This window comes from Anomaloglossus baeobatrachus, chromosome 10, assembly GCF_048569485.1.
Source record: "Anomaloglossus baeobatrachus isolate aAnoBae1 chromosome 10, aAnoBae1.hap1, whole genome shotgun sequence".
Classification (NCBI taxonomy): domain Eukaryota; kingdom Metazoa; phylum Chordata; class Amphibia; order Anura; family Aromobatidae; genus Anomaloglossus; species Anomaloglossus baeobatrachus.
In genome coordinates, this window is record NC_134362.1 from 155,465,075 (window position 1) to 155,488,351 (window position 23,277).

Here is a 23,277-nt window from a genome sequence, read left to right on the forward strand (position 1 = left end):
AACAAGGGGGATAAGCAGCCACCGCCACGGCTCAGAGATCCCACGGGCCAGTGTCTGCGGGCAAAGGGCTCCTTAGACAACAACAAGCCGAGAGTAGACTCCTGAAGTTGCAAGCACAGGCAGTCCACCATGCAACACAGGTGCAGGGAAAAGGCAGAGACCACCAGCCGGGTGGGGGACCAGACTGCAGCCGGCTGCGCGCACCGACCAACATCACCTTGGTTTAACAGAGACTCGTGTGTTTACTAATAGTGAGTATGACAGCACCCTCCGGTCGCCCATCTCCCTGCACCACCAAACACCCACAACGGGTCCCAGGGCCAGCATCCCTGCCCACGGAGGGGTTAACAACTTGCTGCCGAACATATCCCCCGGATGCCCCATAATTGCAGCGGTGGTGTCCACCTTCACCACACCCCGTGGGTGGCGTCACAAACTTAATACGGCTCCTGCCATACATCTACATCCCCAAACCACAACCCCCCTTTCAGTTGAAGTGACCGCGAGACCCCCGGGTCCGGAGACACTCGAGCCACCCACTGAAGGTCCGGATCCGAGTGGCTTGGCTGCCAAGCACGGGGCGGTACATTATTTTTGTGTAGCTTGATGCGGACACCTGATGAAAACAAAAACAAACTATTTATGCAGCATGTGAACACGGCCTTAAGGCCACTTTACACACAGCGAAATCGCTAGCTGGAGAAAGCACCCACCCCCATCGGTTGTGCGTCACGGGCAAATTGCTGCCCAAGACGCACAACATCACTAGGACCCGTCACACATACTTACCTTCCTAGCGACGTCACTGTGGCCGGCGAACCGCCTCCATTCTAAAGGGTCGGTTCGTTCGGCGTCACAGTGACATCACTAAGCAGCCGCCCAATAGAAGCGCAGGAGCGGAGATGAGTGGCCGGAATATCCCGCCCACCTCCTTCCTTACTTATTGGCGGCGGCCGCAGGTACGGTGTTGTTCGTCGTTCCTGCGGTGTCAGACATAGCGATGCGTGCTGCCGCAGGAACGACGAACAACATCATACCTGCAGCAGCAACGATATTTGAGATTAGAACGACATGTCAACGATCAACGATATGGTGAGTATTTTTGATCATTGGCGGTCGTTCGTACGTTTCACATGCAACGACGTCGCTAACGAGGCCAGATGTGCACCACGAATTTCGTACCCCAAAGACATCTCCTTAGCGATGTAGTTGTGTATAAAGTGGCCTTTACAGACACAAAAAGCAACATGTCATATAGTGAAGCATAAAGTTGAGGTAGATCTGGCTGCTACAACTGTGAATGGACAAAAAAATAATGGACAGGTCCCAACTACAGAGAAGCATGAAGCTAGATATGTCAGGCCGGCCCTGGCTAATAAAAAGCCATGCCGGGGACACCAAAAAGTAAGAGATTCGAAGTCCTCTTCTTTAGCCGCCTGTTCAAATTGACCTGGACCGGAGTTGCGTGCATCAATCTGCTCATCTCTAGTCCCAAGTGTCCTGGATACATTGGCACAATCCTGGATTTGGGTCTATGCCCAGCAGTTTCAGGCGTCTGCTGTATGTTCATTACTGTCACTGCCCCTCTAGCGTCTTCTCCTGCCAGAGTAGATTGAAATGGTAAATGGATGTGGCTAAGGGTGTGGTCAAAATTTGCCATGGGCGTGCATTGCGATCTGCATGATTCGTTTCTCTTTCTGGTTTTCAAAAGTTGGAAGGTATGGACACATGCTTCTAAGCTGCTAATGAAGGATCTCAAAGTCATCCACGTGTCAGTGTGGCTTCTGCATGATATAGTCCATCAATACTTTACAATGCTTATGCAGATGTTCCAACACATGCAGCAGTGAATTCCAGTGGGTTGTTACACTGCAAATCAGGCAGCATTCAGGTAGACTTTTCTATTTTGCAAACCCTGGAGGGCAAGCTTCACCAAGTAACTACAGTTTAATACCCAGATACTTCCTACTCCCTCTTCAGTTGGCTATATTTTTTTTAGAAATTTTAAATGATTAAATTCAAGATGTGTGCCATGCAGAGAGCACAAATATTAGGCAGCCAGAATGTTCCAAGCACTGTTGGTTACGACAATGACCAGTTGCAGTGGACAGAGCCCCATCCAGCATAAGATTTTATCGCCTATGCTTAAGATATGTAAAACTTCTTGGCATCTTACCATACATGAAAGAATAGACACAGTGCCCCTGCAGCGGTCGAACCGCTCGGATTCGGAGGTTGCTGTGCCTCGAGGGTGTCCGGATCCGAGGGCTCGCGGCCACTTCAAATGCAAAGGGGGTATTTACAGGAGATAAGAGTTTGTGACGCCACTCGTGGTTCGAGGTAAGGGGAGTACCGCCGCTGCCGATGGGAGTACCCAGGGGAGATGGAGTGGGGCAGCCAGATGACATTCCTTCCATGGGTAGGGGAGGCCCCGGGACATTGGATGATAGAGGTGGTGTTGGGGAGCGTGGTGCAGATTGGAAGCAGGGGAGGACAGCGTACTCACTTAGGCAGTGTTGGTAGGGCTGCGACCGCAAAGCAGACTCTGACACAAAGGTAAACCAAGTCTCTGGGTGCTGCTGCCACTTCAGGGGAACTCGTCCAGGAGTCCACTCCTTTTGGTATTGCTACTGGTCTGTACCTTGCTTTCATGCACTGTATTTTAGTGTTCGTTGTGACCCCTATGCTTGAAACTGTCGGGGTCCCGATCCCCACTGTTAAGTAGTGAAGCCGTGCTCTCGATAGCTGACACTTGGGATTTCAGTGGACCGCATAAAGCCCTATCCCCTTGTTGTGTTGATGCCTTCAATCTCTGAGCTCTTGGGGAAAGTCCATAAAGAAACTATCCTCCTCAGGTTAATTATCAGGGTTGTGTGAAGCTACTCCCTGATCTAGAGTCCAGTACCCCACTGTGCTCGGTCCGGTTCAGTTACTAGGTACTTTGGTGCCCGCTGTTCCCCAAAACTAAGCCTGGCACCTTTCTCCAATACCTTTCGACCGGGTCTCCGACTCCTCCGGTCCCAGACCACCATCTGCGACCTAGCCAAAAGTCCCCAGGGAGCTCCAACTCCCAGCTCCTCACTCTTTGGGAGCTACTACTCAACTCTAGGGAGCTGCTACTCCCAGCTCCTCACTCTTTGGGAGCTACAGCTGTTCTGATTAAGCTTTTCTCTCCATTTCCTCTCTCTGACTTCCTCCCACCAGTCTGCCTGACCTCTAGGCGAGTGACCCTTTTCCAGTTAGACCAGCCACTGTTGTGCCTGACAGGGTGTGGTGTGAGGTGTGACTAGGATTTGCATGCTGATGGAGAAATACCAAAAGTTAGGATCCCAGAACCATGAGGGTTGAGTCCTGCACCAAAAGATAAAGGGGGTGCAGTACCCTGTGACACCCTGACTAGTTCAGGGTCATCACAGTTGCATTGTTGAGAGGTGTCATTTCTATCAAAGATGATGTGGAGCATGTGTAGAAGGAGGTAGATAGAACCAGATGTAGTTTCCATCCATGGAGGCTTCACCACCTGTCTTTGTTGTGGTGGCCTATTGCCCCCAATTATATAAGTTTCACCCCGTGGGCTGTGAAGATATGTGCTGTCTATGTCCATAGCTGTTGCTCCACCTATTTACAGTAGAGTTGAAAGACAAGTCGAGAAAGTGACCCACCTTCTCCTGTACATGAGAGCAGAGAGAGGTGACCACTTTCAGTGAGAAATAATGGCAGCTGAATATGTTCCAACAAGAGTACACTAATTTCTCAAAGGGTTGAGGACTGAACTGAGAAGTATGGCAGTGACTTCACCACCAGCAGCTTAACCAGGTGGGAAATTATTTGGAACATGACTGGGAGCGTATATGTGAAGCCCCACAGGTGTTGTGTCGGTGCATTACCTTCAGGGACTCCACTCAGCTGGATCTTGTCACAGGTAGGAGATCTTCTTCTTGTCGTGACGCCACTCTCAGTATTGCGGCCAGAAGGGACCGCCACTGCAGGTTGAGGGTCGCCTGGGGCTGATGGTGTGTGCAGTTAGTTGGAATAGCCTCCTGAGAGTGAGGCAAGCCCCAGGGCCCGGTGTAGGTGCGTAGTACCACAAGGCGCAGAATGACTCAACACAGGCAGGATGTCTTTCAGGGTTTTTACTCACAGTTGATGGCAGGGTGAGTGACCCGGGCGTAGCTGGGATGAACCAAGTGGGAACCAGGTGTCCTTCAGGCTGACTTGTGAGGGTGACTACTAGCTCGCCTTCCTTAGCCCTTGGTGGTTTGGGGTAACCCCGACTTTGAGTCCCTATGGGGGTCACCCAGGGAAGATGCTGCAGCCTCTCTCCCCTTCGTTTGCCGTTTGCTTGTCGCCTGGACCAGGCCACTCCAGCTGCTTGCCTCCTGTGACCTATGGGCCCTAACTGTGGCTACGTGGCTGCGGCTTTTGTGGTGTTGTGGCGTGGGCTTGGAGAGCCCCACACCGGCAGGTTTAGCAAGGAAAGGTGGATCTATCCCCGCTCCGGGATCTGCCGCCCGTTTGGGCCTGGTACTCTCTAGCAGTCTCCTTACTTCCCACTCCGTTGCTCTCTCTCTAGCTGAAGATGGATTTCGGGTAGCACTCCTAGTTGACCGTTCTCCCCCGTCGGTAGCCACTGCGCGGACGCTGTCAGACTACAGCAGCCCAGGGGAAGGGGTCAGCTCTCCTCGGAGCTCCCTGGACTCTGCTCTGAACCGGCTCACATCTGGGACCTTCACTGCTGCTCCTGTCAGAGCTTCACTTTCATGCTCCTCACTCCTCCACACTCTGCTGCAGACTCTTTACTCCTCCTTCTCTTTTCCCTTTTGTGCCTGCCTACGCCACCTAGCAACCAGACTCTCTTACCACACCCCTTGAGAGGAGATGGAGGCTTTTGGCCCCCTCCACTATTCCAGTGAAGGTGAAGGCTTTTCCCCCTCCTGGGATCCCCAGGGGTCCTCTCATGGGTACATGTGTGAGACCTGATCACTATGCGCCTGTGTTCCACACCCCGGTCAGCCTTCTGGATTACCTGTATTGTACTGTCCCCAGCATGGGTGCAGTACTCAGTGGTGCCTGACCAGGTCAGGGGCGCCACATTCCCCCTTAGTTATCACCAGCACGTCCTCGGGCTGCAAGACAACATTTTAAAAATGCATAAAACATTAAAACATGTAAAACATTTTAAAAGCACCAGGTACCATACATCACCACCCTCCACCCACAAGTCCGTTAACCCACCCAAACCCTTTCAGGAGGCAGGTCACCGGTCCTTTTGGTAACCAGATCTGGGCCATCTACTTCCCCAGACCTTTCCTCCAATCTGCCTCTCCCGTTGGCCGCGCCTTCAGCCACTTCTGGCAGGATGTAGAGGCGGCTTTCATGGGCTGGTGGTTTCAGGGTATACCTGGCTTGGTGGATCCGCGCCTTCAGCCTCTTCTGGCAGGATGTAGAGGCGGCCTCCACAGTTGGTGCTGACCAGGTACCCTCTTTGTGGTGGAGAGCCAGGCCCCATAAACAGGCATGCTCTCTGGTCGCAGGCGAGCCAAGGCCCTATATACGGACGGGCTCCTCCTGGTTGCAGACGAGCCAAGCCCCTAAACAGGCTGACTCTGGTGGTGGTGGTGCCCTCTGGTGTAACTATTTACACTGCGAGAGTTTGTGGCTATAGCCAGTTCATAGCCTTAAGGTTTATGGTTTTCTCACACAAGTTTATGTGGGCACATACTTGAACTTTTAAAACGTTGCAAAACAAACTTTCCAACTGGTCAAAACTTGCTGTACTTTACTTGAACTTATGCAGACTCCTCTTCACCAGGGCTTGGGCCTGTAGGGCTGCGGCACCTGTTGGTTTCTTGACCTTTTTCCTCATCTGTAGTGGTCTCATCATTAGGTCTTTGGTCTTTTCTTTCTTTATTGGGACATGGTACTACATCTAGCGCATACCACCCTCTTTCTCCTTGATGCATGGTAAATTGTACGGTGTCTCCTGTACGCAGGTTCCTTCCAGGATGTCCTCTGGGCAAATTAGCTCTGACGTCTCTCCTATTGACAAAAATGCCTTCTTTGATACCAGGTGCAACGATGAACCCGTATCCTGACTTCAGGCTAAAGTCTTCCACAATTCCTCTACAAAGGGGTCCTCTGACCTGTGCTTTGGCTCTTCTCAGGAACCGTTTTTCTTGTAGGTCTCTGGCCGTGACTTCTCTTTGCTCTGGGGATGGCGGAGCAGGTGACAACTGGTTTCGGCTACGGTGCCGTGTCTTGCGGGCTGGATTCTGCGAAGTGCAGCTTACAAGCTCCCAGGTGAGGCTTTGGGGCAGATCTTCCTCAGCAGAAGGTGTCAGGTCTTCCTCGTCCCAGCGGGAATACGGCAGCATCTCTGGCTCGGGGCATGGATCCACTGCTGGTGGCTCCTGAGTCAGCTCCTCAGTTTCCTGGCCTCCTCTCCCCCTTAGTTCTTCTGAGCACTCCTTTGGTGGCAGTGCTGGGGATGGACTTTCTTCAGCAGGCCCAGGCGGGGGACTCTTTGGCGTGGTTGCTGCAGGAGTTGTCGGAATCCTCTTGGGGGTGTGCGGAGGGAGCATGTACTGATCCACCATCCCCTGTGGGAACTTGGCCTCCATGTCAGCCTTCAGCTGCCAGTATGCGGGGTCCTCACCTACCAGGGACTTCCGAGCAGGGACCTCTTTGGACTGGGGAGTGATGTCTGCTCTGGCCTTGCAGGCCGGGGAAAATGGTGATGCAATCTTATCTTGGCGGGCCGCGCCCGGCATGGCGGCGGCCTGGTCTTGGCGGGCCGCGCCTGGCATGGCGGCGGCCTGGATGGGCGTTTCTGGCGCAGCTTGGATCGACGTCGCAGCTGCGATGGGGTCTTTGCAGGCTGGGCTGGGCGTCGCTGCCTCGATCGGAGCTTGGCGGGCCGCACCTGGCGGGGCTGCGGCCTGGTTCAGCACCTCACTTGCGGCGCGGACGAGCGTTGCTGCTGCGGTGGGGTCTCGGCGGGCCGGGCCTAGCAAGGCGGCGGCCTGGGTCAGCGTCACACCCGCGGCATGGATGAGGGTTGCGGTGGCAGCCGGATCTTTGCGGGCCGGACTGGGCGTTGCTGCAGGGACCGGGTCTTGGTGGACCGAGCAGGGCATCGCTGCGGCGGCCTGGGCTTGGCGGGCCGCACCTGGCGTGGTTGCGGCCTGGCTCAGCGTCGCCGCGCCGGGCGCCTCTTCAGGGACCGCGGACGTGGCAGCAGGGGTCGGGGCACTCGCGCTGGCAGGGGCATCACTGGACTCACCCATCGGTGGCAGCATCGGGGTCTGAGTCGTCACCGCCCGGTCTGGCACTCGGCGCGCGGCTCTCCCCTCATAGGCCTGAACCGCGGCAGCCATCTCCAGAAGTTCCATGCGTTCTTCTCTGATCTGCTCCACGACCCGGGTCTCCAGTCGGTCGCAGAACTGGGCCAGCTCCCGATACCACCAGGCAGCGGAGCCCGGTTCTGGGTTTCTGCGGTCAGACGCCATTTCTTCTGCGCCCTCTTCTGTACGATTTCCCAGCAGTGGACTCGTCGTTGCCTCTAGTAGCAAGCTGTTCAGTTTCCGCTCTGCCTCTTTCAGCAGCTCCTCTCCCAGCAGCAGGCTTCTGGCTCCCTTTCTGTCCCGACGTCTCTGGACGCTTCCGCTCTCTTCACAAGCAAGGTCAGAACTCTGCAGGGGATCTCTGGGTAGCCACACCTCTTCGTGGGCGGTAACTTCTCCCAGCGCGGGCTGCTGTTGTTTTTCAGCGCGCTTTTCATGGTGGCAATATGGCGGCGCTTCCAATTTTTCAAGCGGACCGCCCAGGCACATGGTCACCTGTCTGGACAGGTCTAGTCCTTATCCTGTTCTTGACGCCAGATGTGAAGCCCCACAGGTGTTGTGTCGGTGCATTACCTTCAGGGACTCCACTCAGCTGGATCTTGTCAAAGGTAGGAGATCTTCTTCTTGTCGTGACGCCACTCTCAGTATTGCGGCCAGAAGGGACCGCCACTGCAGGTTGAGGGTCGCCTGGGGCTGATGGTGTGTGCAGTTAGTTGGAATAGCCTCCTGAGAGTGAGGCAAGCCCCAGGGCCCGGTGTAGGTGCGTAGTACCACAAGGCGCAGAATGACTCAACACAGGCAGGATGTCTTTCAGGGTTTTTACTCACAGTTGATGGCAGGGTGAGTGACCCGGGCGTAGCTGGGATGAACCAAGTGGGAACCAGGTGTCCTTCAGGCTGACTTGTGAGGGTGACTACTAGCTCGCCTTCCTTAGCCCTTGGTGGTTTGGGGTAACCCCGACTTTGAGTCCCTATGGGGGTCACCCAGGGAAGATGCTGCAGCCTCTCTCCCCTTCGTTTGCCGTTTGCTTGTCGCCTGGACCAGGCCACTCCAGCTGCTTGCCTCCTGTGACCTATGGGCCCTAACTGTGGCTACGTGGCTGCGGCTTTTGTGGTGTTGTGGCGTGGGCTTGGAGAGCCCCACACCGGCAGGTTTAGCAAGGAAAGGTGGATCTATCCCCGCTCCGGGATCTGCCGCCCGTTTGGGCCTGGTACTCTCTAGCAGTCTCCTTACTTCCCACTCCGTTGCTCTCTCTCTAGCTGAAGATGGATTTCGGGTAGCACTCCTAGTTGACCGTTCTCCCCCGTCGGTAGCCACTGCGCGGACGCTGTCAGACTACAGCAGCCCAGGGGAAGGGGTCAGCTCTCCTCGGAGCTCCCTGGACTCTGCTCTGAACCGGCTCACATCTGGGACCTTCACTGCTGCTCCTGTCAGAGCTTCACTTTCATGCTCCTCACTCCTCCACACTCTGCTGCAGACTCTTTACTCCTCCTTCTCTTTTCCCTTTTGTGCCTGCCTACGCCACCTAGCAACCAGACTCTCTTACCACACCCCTTGAGAGGAGATGGAGGCTTTTGGCCCCCTCCACTATTCCAGTGAAGGTGAAGGCTTTTCCCCCTCCTGGGATCCCCAGGGGTCCTCTCATGGGTACATGTGTGAGACCTGATCACTATGCGCCTGTGTTCCACACCCCGGTCAGCCTTCTGGATTACCTGTATTGTACTGTCCCCAGCATGGGTGCAGTACTCAGTGGTGCCTGACCAGGTCAGGGGCGCCACATATGTCCATTTCCTCAACACACACAAGATGAACATCTCATGTTGTGAAGGATGATTAGTCAGGGTACGACAAGCAATATTTGTTGATGACCATATTGATGATGATGACACTAACTGGTTAATATTTCAGAATGTGACCTGCCTTCCAGAAAGACAAGCAGAGTAGAAAGAGTAGGAAGACAATTGTGAGGCTAGCTCAAATTACTGGCCAGTTTTCATTTCCCGAAAGTCATTTATTTATCTTATTTATTTATTCATTTATTATTTATTATTATTTGGCATTTTGATTTTTCTCTACTCACTGTGGTTAATTACTTTCATATCTTGCAAATTTCTCTTCAGAGAGGCAGAGAACTTGAAATCAAGTACCACCTTTTGGAAGTAGCAATCCTAGTAGTCAATAATTGACAATTTAACGAGTCTTGCCATTTGACTTAATAAAAAACAAACAAGACTCTAAATTTGCAGATATAGTGCAGTGCACAGTATGAGATCTGATTTGTCTGTTATAGGGGCTTCTGACTGGGGTCTAAGGGATAGCATTTCTCCTTGTGGAGAGTGACATGCCTGGCATTGGTCAGAGTTTTTCAAATATGGCGATACCGACCAAATCCCACTCCTAAGGGGCAGAAAACGCCACTCCCTAAGACACAATTCTGACTACCACCTGAGACAAGATGCTCCTCTCGCCTCATGGCATAAGCAGCTATAAAGACAGACCATTATTTTTTTATGATCAATAATCCAGAATGCTTAATAATCTGACATTAATGGTGAGTTCATAGACAGAGGTTAGATATCAAAATATCTCAGTAAATGTGGCTGTGGTGACATATACAGAACACTGCTTTGTTCACCTTGGACCATCGTTCTTCTGATGCTGGGTGCTTAAGCAGGAAGACCGCCAACAATCATAAACAGAGATGGGTCAATAGTAACTATTTGTGTTTGGATGATTCGTAACGAATGCCAAACCACTATTCCGGTATTTGTTGTGAATAACGAACCTAATGCAAGTCAATGGGACCCTGGTCATTTTTCTTGTGATGAATACTGGAATAGTTGTCACGGGTGACAGAAGGTCTCATTGTTTGGCTGCACAAAACACTCCCTGACTTTCTATTGTTCCTCAGGTTAGTATTCATTGCATTACGTAGCCTTCTTGCTGGATTTTCATCTCTCCCCCTTTAGGACCCAGCAGAGCCCTCCTGACATCCGGCTACTGATTATCAGTGATGTCCATGTGCTTAAATATTCCCATCTTCCCTGGACGGGTGCTGGTGATATTACTCAGTTAATTCAAGACTTGGATGCAAGCAGGTGGCTTGCTTTCATCTGTGGTCTTGATGCTGTTACTTGCTGAACTTCTACCTGAGTCATCTGTGGATAAGTAGTTCATGCATTTTTCCCCTTGTGTGTCACCCTTGTATCTTCCTTTAGCGTTTAGTGGGGTTGACAAAGAGCACATCCCACCTTTACCTATTTATGGCCAAGCACTAGGGAAACCTAGGGTCAGGTATCTAGCTCGGCGCACAGGTGTGGAACCTATCTAGGGTGGTGAGGGACCCCAAGGACCAGCAGTAGGTTTGGTCAGGGGTCACCATATCCCTCTTCCCTTGCCTTTCACTGTTCGCTTTGTACTTCCCTGTACCTAGCATGACAATAGCACTCAGTATTCGGTAAGCACGAGCCAAACACAATTAGTTACTATTCGCCCGTCGTTAATCATAAACTTATCACCTATCCCGTTTATGGTTTTTGATATCAGATATTTTTGTTTATGGTAAAATAATACCAACAACTAATATTTATTTAAAAACAAAAAAGTGAGCCGGAGTATGAGATGGTATACATGGAACTTGTGAGACCATGTTCACACTGGCCATGAGACAAAGAGAAACCAAGGAAAAAATTGTGAAAACATACCCTGCTGTAACTAAATAAAAGCATAGTGCATATAAACATAGGGTACTTAGTAAACACTGTTTTTGATAAAAAAAAAGCATAAAGCTATCCCACCAAACGTCAAGGTGTACCCAGTTGGGATAGTACCTACACTCTCTAATATTAAAACCTTACCATGGGTCTAAGATAGGCCTCAATGTGGCTAAGGGCTGAGAGCGACCGGGTCCCAACAGGACACACACAGTCAGGGGGATTCACAGAATGAAATGATCAGCTCGCCGAGAAGGGGGCCACTCCCTGCTTGTACTGAATACAAAAAAAAAAAAAAAATAATAACTAATATTTATTTGTATTATAGTGTTTCTATAGATGGATAGGGTGTATTATTTTGTCAACATATTTTAAATGTTAAAATAATTTTTATTTATGAATTTTCATACAAACAATCAAAGCAAAACAGTAACATTATACAGGATACTCATTACATAGTAATATATGTAGACAAAAACGTATAAAGTGAGTAAACCTTCTTATCTAAGGGAAAGGGAGGGGAGGAAAGGAAGGGATGGGATGAAGGGAAGAACACTTTATTGGGTAGGAGAGCAAAAAGAGGAAAGGGAGTGAGAAAGGGTAAGAAACAATGGAGATTGGAGAACTTTTATAATTCCTTAACCAAGAATCAGCAATAACACTTGTGCATGACGTCATTATCTCCTGTCTTGACTACTGCAACCTCCTGCTTTGTGGCCTCCCTTCCAGCACTCTTGCACCCCTCCGATGTATCCAAAACTCTGCGACCCGACTAATCCACCTCTCCCCTCACTATTCCCCAGCCTCGCCACTCTGTCAATCCCTTCACTGGCTTCCCATTGCACAAAGACTCCAGTTCAAAACACTAACCATGACATACAAAGCCACCCACAATCTGTCTCCTCCATACATCTGTGACATTGTCTCTCGGTACCTACCCGCATGCAACCTCAGATCCTCACAAGATTTCCTTCTCCACTCCTCTCTTATCTCCTGTTCCCACAATTGCATACCAGATGTCTCTCACGCCTCCCCCATACTCTGGAACACTCTACCCCAGCATATCAGACTCTCAGCTACCATGGAAAGCTTCAAAAGGAACCTGTAGACCCACCTTTCCAAGAAGCCTACAAGCTACAATAACCCTCAGAACAGTACATCACTATGCAACCAGCTCTACCCTCACCTGCTGTACCCTCACCCATCCCCTGCTGTGAGCCCTCGCGGCCAGGGTCCTCTCTCCTCCAGTAGACTGTGAGCCCTCGTGGGCAGGGTCCTCCCTCCTCCAGTAGACTGTGAGCCCTCGCGGGCAGGGTCCTCTCTCCTACTGGAGACTGTGAGCCCTCGCAAGCAGAGTCCTCTCTCCTTCTGTAGACTGTGAGCCCTTGCGGGCAGGGTCCTCTCTCCTCCTGTAGACTGTGAGCCCTCGCGGGCAGGGTCCTCTCTCCTCCTGTAGACTGTAAGCCCTTGCGGGAAGAGTCCTCTATCCTCCTGTAGACTGTGAGCCCTTTCGGGCAGGGTCCTCTCTTTTCCTGTAGACTGTGAGCCCTTGTGGCCAGGGTCCTCTCTCCTCCAGTAGACTGTGAGTCCTCGTGGGCAGGGTCCTCTCTCCTCCAGTAGACTGTGAGCCCTCGTGGGCAGGGTCCTCTCTCCTCCTGTAGACTGTAAGCCCTTGCGGGAAGAGTCCTCTCTCCTCCTGTAGACTGTGAGCCCTTGCGGGCAGGGTCCTCTCTCCTCCTGTAGACTGTGAGCCCTCGCGGCCAGGGTCCTCTCTCCTCCAGTAGACTGTGAGTCCTCGTGGGCAGGGTCCTCTCTCCTCCAGTAGACTGTGAGCCCTCGTGGGCAGGGTCCTCTCTCCTACTGGAGACTGTGAGCACTTGCAAGCAGAGTCCTCTCTCCTCCTGTAGACTGTGAGCCCTCACGGGCAGGGTCCTCTCTCCTCCTGTACACTGTGAGCCCTTCGGGCACGGTCCTCTCTCCTCGTGTACACTGTGAGCCCTCGTGGGCAGGATCCTCTCTCCTCCTGTAGACTGTGAGCCCTCACGGGCAGAGTCCTCTCTCCTCCTGTAGACTGTGAGCCCTCAAGAGCAGGGTCTTCTTTCCTCCTGTAGACTGTGAGCCCTTGCGGGCAGGGTCCTCTCTCCTCCTGTAGACTGTGAGCCCTCACGGGCAGGGTCCTCTCTCCTCCTGTAGACTGTGAGCCCTCGCGGGCAGGGTCCTCTCTCCTCCTGTAGACTGTGAGCTCTTGCGGGCAGGGTCCTCTCTCCTCCTGTAGACTGTGAGCCCTCGCTGGCAGGTTCCTCTCTCCTCTTGTAGACTGTGAGTTCTAGCGGGCAGGATCCTCTCTTCTCCTGTAGACTGTGAGCCCTCGCGGGCAGGGTCCTCTCTCCTACTGGAGACTGTGAGCCCTCGCAAGCAGAGTCCTCTCTCCTTCTGTAGACTGTGAGCCCTTGCGGGCAGGGTCCTCTCTCCTCCTGTAGACTGTGAGCCCTCGCGGGCAGGGTCCTCTCTCCTCCTGTAGACTGTAAGCCCTTGCGGGAAGAGTCCTCTATCCTCCTGTAGACTGTGAGCCCTTTCGGGCAGGGTCCTCTCTTTTCCTGTAGACTGTGAGCCCTTGTGGCCAGGGTCCTCTCTCCTCCAGTAGACTGTGAGTCCTCGTGGGCAGGGTCCTCTCTCCTCCAGTAGACTGTGAGCCCTCGTGGGCAGGGTCCTCTCTCCTCCTGTAGACTGTAAGCCCTTGCGGGAAGAGTCCTCTCTCCTCCTGTAGACTGTGAGCCCTTGCGGGCAGGGTCCTCTCTCCTCCTGTAGACTGTGAGCCCTCGCGGCCAGGGTCCTCTCTCCTCCAGTAGACTGTGAGTCCTCGTGGGCAGGGTCCTCTCTCCTCCAGTAGACTGTGAGCCCTCGTGGGCAGGGTCCTCTCTCCTACTGGAGACTGTGAGCACTTGCAAGCAGAGTCCTCTCTCCTCCTGTAGACTGTGAGCCCTCACGGGCAGGGTCCTCTCTCCTCCTGTACACTGTGAGCCCTTCGGGCACGGTCCTCTCTCCTCGTGTACACTGTGAGCCCTCGTGGGCAGGGTCCTCTCTCCTCCTGTAGACTGTGAGCCCTCACGGGCAGAGTCCTCTCTCCTCCTGTAGACTGTGAGCCCTCAAGAGCAGGGTCTTCTTTCCTCCTGTAGACTGTGAGCCCTTGCGGGCAGGGTCCTCTCTCCTCCTGTAGACTGTGAGCCCTCACGGGCAGGGTCCTCTCTCCTCCTGTAGACTGTGAGCCCTCGCGGGCAGGGTCCTCTCTCCTCCTGTAGACTGTGAGCTCTTGCGGGCAGGGTCCTCTCTCCTCCTGTAGACTGTGAGCCCTCGCTGGCAGGTTCCTCTCTCCTCTTGTAGACTGTGAGTTCTAGCGGGCAGGATCCTCTCTTCTCCTGTAGACTGTGAGCCCTTGCGGGCACGGTCATCTCTCCTCTTGTAGACTGTGAGCCCTCGCGGGCAGGGTCCTCTCTCCTCTTGTAGACTGTGAGCCCTTGTGGGCCAGGTCCTCTCTCCTTCTGTATATTGTGAGCCCTTGCAGGTAGGATCCTTCCTCTACCTGTACCAGTCTGTGCCTTGTATTGTCCATGATTATTGTACTTGATTTTATGTATACCCTTTGCACTTGTAAAGTGCCATGGAATAAATGGCGCTATACTAATAATAAAAAATAATAATAATTCAAGTAGATATACATAAAGAAGATAAAATGCTGAATATACAAAAGTCAAATTCCAGGCATATAGTCAACATATTTACTCTGACAATACCAAACTTTCACAGTAGAAAAGCAGATAAAACTGGGAATGTTGAGCTGTCTAGAGGGTTAAACTGATACAGTCATCTCTTGATGTCTGAGTTTTGTAATAGGTTCACAGGCCCCAGTGAAAGTAATACTCTCTCCACAGCCAGGTGTGAGGCAGGGCTGTAATTCAGAGGTCCGGATGCATTGCACACATCCGCTTGGGAGGCATTCAGCAGTGACAATAATCAAACTATTCTGTAAGCCATTTCATTAAATACTGTGCAGCGATGGAGGTGGCTGCCCGGATCACGCTGCCAGGCATCTGCTACCTGCAACAGTTCAAAGAACCGCGAGCACCGAGTTTAGTTTACAACATGAAAGGGGCGTTTGAAGCAAATGTTGAGAACCAAAGGGGGATGCTTATACTTTCTTAGCATATGTTACACTACCTGGTTGAAGAAGTTAAAAAAAAGAATAAATAGTCAAACAGACAAAGGTTTTAGGTCTAGCTATTCCCCCGGTCGGTGTTACACTCTATTTCCCATTCACAATCATGCTCGCAGAAGTCCCCGGCTTGAATACAGTAAGCTGTTTCCTTTTGTCTGTTGACTCCTTCCCCGCGAGAGAGACACACAAAGCACTTCAAAGGCTCATTCAGCCGCTATTCTGGCAATTAATCGGCAAAGTCCCACTCGGTTTGTTAAATAAGGATATGAAATTCCTACTGACAATGTGGAGTGTTGCAGGTCTTAGCGGCTTTTTTTTAAAGGACCCACGCGGAATATCCCCTTGCAAGGCACTTAAACAAGAACGACAGGATCCTCACAATTATTGAACAGTCCATTAAGGAATAAATACATCAGGTTTCAAAGGATAGATTAACCATAGTTCTTCTGCAGCGTGAATATTGTTAAACGTGTCAGCAATACATTGTAACATTGTAAGGTGGAAACATGCTCTCTTCTTATATTAAACTTTACAACCCCTCAAAGTAATACAAATCCTGCGTAAGACCACTACACTATTCAGGGTATTCTGTCAGGACTCCTACTAGCATTTATTACGCACAGTTTTATTCATGCACACGTGTCTTCAGATGCAGATTTGAAGCAGACTTTCTGTAGATTTGCTGCAGACTTGCTGCAAGGTTCACTAATTGATATGAAAAAAATTGCATGTCCGCATCAAAATCTGTATGTCATTGTTTCATAAAATTATGTATCAGATTATAAGATGCACTTTTCCTCCCAAAAATGTAAAACCCGAATGTAGCTTACCGGTGGGTGGTGAAGATGGGTCAAAGGAGGCAGGGGCGATGCTATGCAGTGTTCTGTGGGCGCTGCTTTGTGCAGCACTGGTCTGTGCAGCAGGTGGCACTGCTCTGTGCTGGGGCTGTGGACATGTGAAGCCCCTCTCACCTGCTGGAAATTTTCTGGCCACAGGCAGGTGAGGTTAACTTCCATGGGAATCGTGACGCCACTCTCGGTGTTGCAGTCAGGGGGTGACCGCCACTGCAGATTAACGAGTGTCTGGGGCTGATGGTAAATGCAGTCTGATGTTATGGCCTCCCGAGAGTGAGGCTGGCCCCAGAGGCTCAGTTTAAGTGTGTAGTACCACAGGTCGCAGAAGAACTCACACACAGGCAGTAATATCTTTCAGGGTTTTTACTCACTTTTTGCTGGTAGAGTGAGGCAACCCGGCCAATGCTATGATGAACCAGGAGGGGAACCAGGTATCCTTCAGGCTGACGTAGGGGTGACTGCTGACTCACCTTCCTAGCCCTTCTAGTTTTGAGGTGACCCCGACTTGGAGTGCTCTGGGATCACCCAGGGAAGTTGCAACTGCCTCTTCTCCCCTTTCTGGCCCATTTGCTGACAGCGTGGACCAAGTAATGCTGGCTGCTTGCCTTCTCTTACTTATGGGCCCCCTTTGTTGCTGTTGATGCTGCGGACTCTGTGTTGTTCAGTAAGGTACATCCAGCACCCTCACCAGCAGGTTTAGCAGGCCAAGTAGATGGGTTCCTGCTCTAGGGACCTGTTTCCCCATGCGGGCCTGGCCTACCGGTAGTCCCCTTACTCAGCCACCTTTTCACTAGGTGGTTTTCAGGCAGCCCCACTGGGTAGCCACTCTCCCCTGCCAGAAGCCACTACAGGTGCAGGGTCTGACTAGTATCCTGCTCGTCAGCTCTTCACCTCAGACTCGGGTGCTCCACTCCTACTCCTCCGACTGCCACTGCACACTCTCTAGCTCCCAGTCCCACTACCCACCACTAGCTAGGATGCAAGGGCTACGCCCCCTCCCTGGGTCTGCCCAGGGGTCCCCTCTAAGCTGTGTGTGTGTGCTGGGTACTACGTGTCTGTGTGTGTCCACACCCTAGTCAGCCTTTGGGATTAAATGTTTGTACTGCCCCAGCGTGGGTGCAGTACTCAGTGGTGACTTACCTGGTCAGGGGCGCCACAGACACGGCGCTGCTCTGTGCAGCGCTGCTCTCTGAGGGGCTCTTCTGTGCCAGGGCTGCTCTGTGCTGGGGCTGTGGGTGTGGTGCTGCTCTGTGTCGGGCTGATTTATGCAGCAGGCAGTGAGGCATGAACTATTCTGAAGATGTCAGCAGTGAGGACTTCATATAATGGTGCTCAGAGTCGGCATGTGCACACATGGAGCTCTCGGCTGAAGCTCTCATCTTCGCACGCGCTGACTTTGGCCGCCATTTCTTTGAAGCCGACATCTTCAGAATGGCCCGTGACACACATAGCAGCACCGCACAGAGTAGAGTCATGTCCACAGCCCCGTTGCAGAGCAGTTCCGCGTTCACAGCCCCAACACAGCAGCGCCACACAGAGCAGAGCCGCGTCCACAGACCTGGCACAGATCAGCGCTGCACAGAGCAGCTCCACGTCCACAGCCCCAGCACAGAGCAGCGCGACACAGAGCAGCCCCATGTCCACAGCCCTAGCACAGAGCAGCGCCGCAAAGAGCAGCACCTGCAGTGAGCATCTGGCCCCCTCTGCACCATACGCAGCATCGCCGTACTCCAGCACCGCCTCTGCCTCCTGTGACCTCCGCTCCACCACCGCTGTCAACCCCCTCCCCGATAAGACACCACCAGATTCTAAAAACGGACCCCATATTTTTGTCACCTTTTTTTTCCTCTAAATTTGGGGTGCATCTTATAATCCAGTGCGTCTTATAAAACGAAAAATACTGTATCTACTAAATCAGAAAATAGCATCTAATACATCTATACATTTTTACTGTTTGGAAAGGGGTTAATACTTAAAGCTGTAGGAAGCTCCAAGAACTGGTTACTTTATACAGCTGATCGGTTGCGGCACTGTGAGTCGAATGCCCCACTGATCTGAAATTGATTCCTTTTCTGCAGGCTAATAATCAATTTTGTAGCCACGGAAAACCATTTTCAATTGAAAAAAAAAGTAAAAGTATTTTCTGGTGTTTTATATTGTAATCATTTGATAGTCTAGTGATCGGCGAATAGTACAGTAACTATTCATGTTCGGAAAATGTTTATTGAACACCGAGTATTATCCAGTATTCATCGTGACAAGAAAAATGTTCCTTATTGACTTGCGTTAGGTTCATTATTAGTGACAAATACTGAAATAGTACTTTGGGGTTTGTTACGAAAAATCCCAACTCGAACAGTTACTGTTCATCCATGACTATTGGTTACCAGTGTCACTAGAGATGAGCGAGCACTAAAATGCTCGGGTGCTCGGTCCTCGGAACAAGCAGGTCAAAAGCTCTGAAAGGGCTCATCTTGGGCAACGAGTATTATGGAAGTCAATGATTGGCCTCTTTGGCTCTCTGCCTAAACAAAGCCAGCTATAAACAGAGCATTTCTAGGGAGGGTGGAGGGAGGGGTTCTTTCCTATAGTTATCTTGACACACTAAATCCAAAAATGTTCTTTTTATCCCCCAGGAAAGCCATTTAGACAGTGGAAATTACTTGCACTGGGGTGCCGGCTGCCATCATTGCTTGGAGGGAGCTGACTCTTTGAGTTCTGGTTTCATGAATGACACATAGAATCATAGAATTGTAGAGTTGGAAGGAACCTCAAGGGCTATCAGGTCCAACCCCCTGTGAGTGAAGGCTTTCCAAAATCATCCCAGCTATATATTTATCCAGTTTCCACTTGAAGATTTCCATTGATGGAGATCTCACCACCTCCCGTGGTCACCTGTTCCACTCTCTGACTGCCCTCACTGTTAGAAAGTTTTTCCTAATGTCTAATCTGAATCTCCTTCCTTTAAGTTTCATCCCATTGCTTCTTGTACTTCCTTGTGCTAATGAGAATATGGTAGTTCCCATGCGATCACCCATGATACTCGGCCAAGCACCATGAGTACTGAAGCGCCTCAATTCTTGACCAAGTCTCGAACACTGCTGAGCAAGCTCACTCATCTCTAATTGTCACCTATTAGCACATTAGTCACCTGGTCACCCTCATAGGACATTTCCTGATGCCCCTTTCAGGGCTATGTGACTGTAAAGGCTCATTCAAACAAGCAAAGTGCTGGTCCATGTGCTGCCCGATTGGACCAGTGAATAGACATTTCAGCATATAAATACTGATTAATTATTCTGTGCTTCTGCCACAGTATCTCATCAGAGCTAAAAAGATTTGTATACTTGTGCAGGCCTCCAAAACATATGCATACCTCCCAACTTTTAAAGAAGGGAAAGAGGACAAAGTTTGCGGCGCGCAACGTGCGGCGCGGCAATTTTTAGACCACGCCCCTAACCACACCCATTTTACAAACGGCCACACCCATATCCACTCTCCATCTACAGCCATCCAGCAAACTGAAACTGCAGAAGCTGTCCGTGATCGCTCTGAGCCACCACAGATCAGCAATGTGCAGAACAGGCAGGGAGTTAACTACAGGGTGTGCAGGCAGCTAGAACCCAGGAGGAGAGCTAAACATGGTGTGCAGGCGGCTAGGACCTAGGAGGAGAGCTGAACAGGGTGTGCAGGCAGCTAGGACCCAGGAGGAGAGCTGAACAGGATGTACAGGCAGCTAGGACCCAGGAGGAGAGCTGAACAGGGTGTGCAGGCAGCTAGGACCCAGGAGGAGACCTGAACAGGGTGTGCAGGCAGCTAGGACCCAGGAGGAGACCTGAACAGGGTGTGCAGGCAGCTAGGACCCAGGAGGAGAGCTGAAAAGGGTGTGCAGGCAGCTAGGACCCAGGAGGAGAGCTGAACAGGGTGTGCAGGCGGCTAGGACCCAGGAGGAGAGCTGAACAGGGTGTGCAGCTAATGTTCACACATCAGTTTTTTGCCATCAGACGCAATCCGGCAGAAACATGAAAAAACGCATCCGGCATCTGTTGCCACCGGATGCGGTTTTTTCCCCCATAGACTTTTATTAGCGCCAGATTGCGTCGGATGGCCTTGCATTCCATCCGGTTTTTGCCTATGATTGGTTGCAGTCAGACATGCCCCACTCTGAGTTAAAGCTGTCTCGCAACCAATCACAGCCTCCGGTGGGCGGGTCTATATAGTGCAGTAAATAAATAATTTAAAAAACTAGCGTGCGTTTCCCCCCCAATTTTGATACCAGCCAAGATAAAGCCACACGGCTGAAGGCTGGTATTCTCAGGATGGGGAGCTCTACGTTATGGGGAGCCCCCCAGCCTAAAAATATCAGCCAGCAGCCGCCCGGAATTGCCGCATCCATTAGATGCGACAGTCCCGGGACTCTACCCGGCTCTTTCCGAATTGCCCTGGTGCGGTGGCAATCGGGGTAATAAGGGGTTAATCATGGCAGGCGTCTATGAGACACCCCCAATGATTAATCTGTAAGTGAAAGTAAATAAACACATACACCCAAAAAAATCCTTTATTTGAAATAAAAGACAAAAAAACACCCTCTTTCACCATTTTATTAAAATCCCCAAATACCCCTCCAGGTCCGACGTAATCCACAGAGGTCCCGCGACACTCTCAGCTCTACTACATGAAGCTGACAGGAACGGCAGTAGAACACTGCCTCTCTCTATCAGCTCCATGCAGCAACTGAAGGGAGTCGCGCTGTCAGCGGTGACGTCACTGAGGTAATGCCAGGTTGTGTGCGGTGAAGATGCATGCAGGGTAGTGCCGGTGTGTGCGGTGATAATGCGTGCTGGGTAGTGCTGGCGTGTGCAGTGATGATGCGTGTGAGGTAGTGCCTGCCTGTGCGGTGATGATGCGTGCTGGGTAGTGCTGGCATGTGTGGTGATGATGCGTGTGAGGTAGTGCCTCCCTGTGCGGTGATGATGCGTGTGAGGTAGTGCCTGCCTGTGCGGTGATGATGCATGCTGAGTAGTGCTGGCGTGTGCGGTGATGATGCGTGTGAGGTAGTGCCTGCCTGTGCGGTGATGATGCGTGCTGGGTAGTGCTGGCGTGTGCGTTGATGATGCATGTGAGGGAGTGCCGGTGTTTGTGCAGTGATGGTGGGGTCTCTGTCTCTCTCTCAGCGTAACAAAAATAAAAAATAAAAAAAAAAAAAAAACGGATCCGTCGCATCAGTTTTTTCACAATCTGAGACGGATCCGTTGCATCAGGCACAAACCGGATTGTGCTTGATTGGAAAAAACTGATGTGTGAACTTAGCCAAAGGCTGCTTTCACACATCCGTTTTTTGCCGTGCGGCACAATACGGCGCTCTGCAGGAAAAACGCAACCGTTTTTTTTGCCGCCGTTTTTTCCTGCATAGACTTACATTAGTGCCGTATTGTGCCGCATGGGCTTGCGTTCGGTCCGGTTTTTGCCGCATGCGGCAGATTTAGCAGATGATGTCGCCGGATGGAACGGTGCCTGGCATGTTTTTTTGCCCAGCAAAAAAAAACGCATCGCGCCGCATCCGGCCGATGTGCCGCGATTTGCAATGCATGCCTATGGACGCTGCATGCGTTTTTCCCACTGCGCATGCTCAGTAGCCTGCCGCAAGCGGCAAAAACCGGACGGGGCGCATGTAAAAAACGTATGCAAAGGATGCAGTTTTGTCGCCGCATCCGTTGCATAGGTTTGAGAGCCGGATTGGCCGGCTCTGCAAAACCGGAGGTGTGAACTTAGCCTAAGATGCAGCAGCTCTGCCAGGCAGGAGATCATGTGGTCGGTAACTGATAGAAGCATTGCTAATGCTTCTATCTTTGAATATTACCGGCCAGTGCTGTGCACTTGCAGGAGAGGACACAAGTGGTAAGTACACACTGTCTTCTCCCCAATGTCCTGATCTACCGTGTGCCTGCAGCATTGAGAAGCAAACACTGCACACACGATAGATCAGGACACTAACACACGGAAGTCAGAGAAACAGCTAGAGGAGCACAGGCTCCGGGCCGAGGTGGGGAGGGGAGAAGGGGGGAGGGAGGGGAGGGAATCAGCGCTGGAGACATTCATTACCTTAGCAACAGCAGCAGCACAGATACTAGCGTGCTCTGCTCTGTAATGCTCAAGACACGTGTTAGGATGGTAGGAGGGAAAAGCAGCGAGGCGGGGAGAGAGTGAGTTGGCGGAGCCACGGAGTACAGACCTCCCGCCCGGGGCAACGGGACAAACTCTGCAAAGCGTGATAGTCCCGCTGTATCCGGGACGGTTGGGAGGTATGCATATGTATCACTGGAGATAAATACTAATTGATAATGTGGCACCCTGGACTAGCCAGGTCGTCACAGGTACTACAACATACACCCCCACCCCAAGACAGGCACATCAGCCAGTCACAAAATCCTTGTTGCCTCCCTCCAGGGGCTGATGTCCACACCAGGTGGGGTGGAGCCAGGCGGTTGGCCCCACCCACTGAGGAGTTCACAGTCATGGAGGCGGGAGAAGGAAGTCAGAGTAGTGAGTGAGAAGTGAGAAAGGAGTGAAGAGTGAAGTAGAAGTGGAGGAGCAAACTGACCGTGTCCGGGTGTGTGGCCCGGACACTAGAGCAAGGTTGGCAGACGGTGGTGGCCGTCTGCAGGAGAGGCAGATCAACGCGGAACCGTAGGACCGGGGACGGGCGGTGGCCCGCCGGTACCGAACCAGGGAGCGAAGTGAAGCCAGCACACACAGGCAGGGCCTGCGGACCCCGACCAGGCTTGGAGCCGCCATTAGAGGTCAAATCCATTAGTGACCGGAACCCCAGGGGTTTCCTAACAGCCAAAACCCGATTGAAGGCAACCATCCGACCAGCAAAAGGAAATACAGCTACCGCCAAAGCTAGAGTTCCAAGGGCCAGAGCCTGCGGGCAAAAGGGCTCCTCCGGCACATATACATGCTGGGGAGCGGGTTACCGGTGGGAATCCATCGGGACCGAACATACACAAAGGTGCAGGGAAAGGCAGCCACCACCAACCGTCTGGGAGAAGTCACAGCAGCCGGCTGCGGGACCCGTCCATCCAGCTGTTTGGTTTACCAGAGGCTTTGTGTACATTTGTGGCTGAGTGAGTACAACCGTGCCGTCCGGCACC